We start from the raw sequence: 3,683 nt of genomic DNA on the forward strand, positions 1-3,683 counted from the left end.
TCAGCAGGATTAAACAATGACAGCATTGAGAGGCCTGTGATGTGGGCTGCCCCTGAGATGCAGTGAAAAGGAGCAGGACATTGACATAAGAGCAAAAAATACAAGCAGTCGTCTGTTCAGCCTGGCAAAGCAGCATCAGCGTGAGGTCCCTTGTGGAGAATATGAATTACAGAGGGAGTAATTGCCTGGGTAAACACAGCAGAGAAACAAGAAAACTTAAGGAAGATGGAGAGTGTTATCAGCCATAAAACCCTAGGATTAGCAAAGGAATCTCTTGTGTATGAAGTAGGAAAACTTTCAGGCAAGATTTCAGTTTGCTCCTGGAAGAGCCTGGTGTGGCCTATTGGACACATCAGTCCTATGTATGTGACAGAACATGCAGGAATCTGTTCAGTCAGGTGCCTGGGCTGTTTTATGACTGCAGAAGGCATCAGTCCCTATATTTGCAAGATACCGTGATTTCAGCTCTACACAGATCTCCCTGTCCCACTCACTTCAGTCTGGAGGAAGAGTGTCTCCTTCAGCAAGTCCCAAACCAGAGCTAGCAATCTGCACTGTTCCTCTTTCAACATATCTTTTGCAAAGAGATGTGTGCTGACTTTTATTCAAATACATTTGCCTAAAAGAATCCACTTCAACTACTACAGCTGCAGTAAATGTCAGGATCCCTTCCCTCTAAAGCAATCCCAGACAGAACCAAAGAGAGATGAGAAAGTTTACAAGTCGGTAGGTGCTCCCAGCTCTCTGCCCACGCTGCCATGTGTAGGTACCCATGTGGCACCATTCTGCATCAGTGAGAGGAGGTGTCCTTGCCAAGAGCGTTCCCAAGCACAGTGGCTGCCAGGGTCCTGGAGCAGGCCCTCCTGCCCTGGCCAGGCTCCTGGCCATGGCACGCCCTATGCCCAGAAGACTGAGGCTTCAGGGCTGCCTTTCAGACACCGTTCATCATCACACAAAGGTCCTATTAGGAGAGAAAACAGTTTGTCCTCACGTTGCTGGGGCAGTGCCAAGCCGGGCACTGCAGCCAACAGACCAAGAGATCTGGTGAGACCCAAGAGAAACCAGGTACAGCTAGCTTAGCAGCAAGCATGTGGCTCCCTCTCCAAGTCATGAGCAGTTAGCGTGCTGGAAGCAGAGGCCACTTTCCCTGGCCGACAGCCAAGCTCCTTCTGTAAAGAAGCCTGATGCCGAGTTCATGCCAGCACCAATCAAAGGAGCTTAAACCACCCTTCAGGCTTCCTGGGGAATCAGGACTTGGTCTCCAGTGAGTTTCTGCTGGATCCCTTGTGATCTGTGGAGACCCTCTTCCTCCATGATAGAAAACAGAGTAAAGTGGAACAGTTTTGCCAGGAAACAGTGCTCCTCCTCAGGCTCCTCGGCCACATTCTCACTCAGGAACACCACACTCAAAGCCATCTGCACTGGGAAGGGGAAGAGGTAGGCTGCAGTTCCCATTTAGTGCAACAGCTTGTAGGGTCCCCTTTGATCCTGTGACAATTTGAGCAAACTTTAGAGTGCCCAAGCGAACAGCAACATTATAGACATGGTACTTCCCAGCCACTTCCAGCCGCTGCTGCCCTGAGAAGACCCTGATCGGCTTCCTCTGCCATTTGTGTCATACAGGATGCCACACTTTGCCATACACCTCAGAGCCAAACACACCAGGTCTGGCATCGCAGTGCTGGTAGATGAGATGGACCATCTTGTCCTTCACCCCACAAAAGTGGTAGATCAGCTTGCCCAGCCAGTCACTGTCAAACCCAGAGAAATGAAACCTCTTCCCAGCTATGTCCTCTGCTGCCGGAGCCGCTATCAGCTTCACGTGCAGGTGCCAGTGTGGCCTGCGCAGCTCCAAAAGGGTGAAGTTGTAGTCCACACTAACTGAGTTGGGGCCCTGGATCTAGTCCGTGGGCACCTGAGCCCCCTAAACCTGAGCCCAGTGCATCGCTAGCCTCCCCATCCCATTGCCAGCACCCTGCATTGATGTCAGGAAACCCACCTTGATTTTCTTGGCCCCCTTCATATAGTCTTTGCTGTCGTGAGTGCAGTGGACAGCAGTGAGGACGTGCTGCTCGGACACCAGCACGCTCGTGCAGCCTGTGGAGACCTTGATGGTGGCAGAGAAGGGGCAGCTCATCAGGAAGTTGTTCCCACTGATGGAAAACTGCCTGTCTGCACCATAAATCTGCCACTGGCATCACACATGCCACCTCCACCATCTCCTCTCTACACCACTTGCCCCGGGGGCTCACTTTCACCATGGTGAGGGTGCAGGTGCCATTGGGATACACTGTCTCATAAGAGAGCTGCTCCTGGAAGTCCTGAGGGACCAGGGTGGTCTCCCTCCAGGCGCAGGCATCATCGCAGCATGTTGTCAGCTACAAGACAGGCTGTGACAAGAACTGCCCTTTGGCTAGTTGCAGCGTGGACCAGGGAACAAAAGCAGGAACCAAGTGACCAGCTGCAGCACTGGGAAGAGAGGAGAGCAAAAGAAAAGCAACCACCTGACAGCAAGTCATCATGCCAGACCTACAAAGGCAAAGCAAGGAGAGCTTTAAGCCTGCACGATTAGAGAGCCGGCCACCTGCCGCGGCTCAAGGCCGTGAGGATTATCAGATGCACGCAGCCTCATGCCAGCTACTGGGTCGTGCATGCTTAAGCTGTTACCACAGAAAGCTGAAGGGTTGGGACCTGCCTGGAGCTGGGTGAGTAACGAATGATAGGAATCTTACTTGGCACCAGCTTTGATCTCCTGGAGCTCTTCTGGACGGTGAGGCCCTGCAGCACAACCCAGCGTGGCTGCAGAAATATCACAAGCTGAGGAGTTTGCTCTGTCGCGCCAGTAACCCCATGTGCCCCGGGGTGAATTCCCCGGATTCCAGAGCTCCTGCCCTGCTGATGGATGCATCCCACCCTGCAGCTGCCACAGTTCTGCTCCACCAGCCGGTCATCTGCAGGGAAGAGGATCTGACAGTACCTGCTTGCTGGTCCTACAGGGAAGAAGTCACACTAACTCCTTAGGTTGAAGTATTTGGTGTCAGACAGCAGTTCGGACCAGCCAGCCCATTTTAACTCACAAACAGATCTTTGTACCCAATTTAAAATTTAATTTGCTGCTGCATCTCCACATGCCAGGGCTACCCCTGATCTGGCAGGGGAGCACTGCAGGGGACAGGCTCTACAGTGCCAGCTCTCCCTCCAAGGGCTCAGCGGCACAGCCCTCCATCTCCATCCTGCCCCAAGCCTGTGTAACCACACAGGCTCCTCTCGGCAGTCCCCCCGGAGGCTCTTCCTCAGCAGCTGGTGTGGAGAGAGAGCTGCTCCGATGCCTCCGCCAGGAAAGCCCCATGTCTCCTGAAGGCAGCCAGGGTCAGCGCGGGATGTGTGGCAGTGCGTGCAGTTATGAAAGCTGCAGAGGACAGGGTGGAGACAGGCTGGGAGGGAGACTGAGAGCCACCAACCCTCTGCGCCTCCCACCCCCGTACCGGCCAGCGCTGCGTCCCCAGCATGGCCCATGGCCAGAGCAGGTTGCCGTCAGCTGGTGGCCGCAGCCAGGCCTCCACTGCAATGCTGCCCCAACTGCCTGCCCCTTCAGCATGGCTCGGGTCAAATGCAGCCAGAGCCTACAATCCTTCCAGCTCCCCTTTAAATCCAGGGGGTATGGCAACAGGGAGATCGCAAAC

General features: G+C 54.1%; 1 pseudogene; it reads right to left on the bottom strand.

Annotated features, from left to right (window-relative positions):
- Positions 1-1,406: 1,406 nt before the first annotated feature.
- Positions 1,407-3,516, bottom strand: LOC104168572 (annotated as a pseudogene).
- Positions 3,517-3,683: the final 167 nt, after the last annotated feature.

The sequence above is a fragment of the Cariama cristata genome, unplaced genomic scaffold (genome assembly GCF_000690535.1).
Source record: "Cariama cristata isolate BGI_N322 unplaced genomic scaffold, ASM69053v1 scaffold17380, whole genome shotgun sequence".
NCBI classification, from domain to species: Eukaryota; Metazoa; Chordata; class Aves; order Cariamiformes; family Cariamidae; genus Cariama; species Cariama cristata.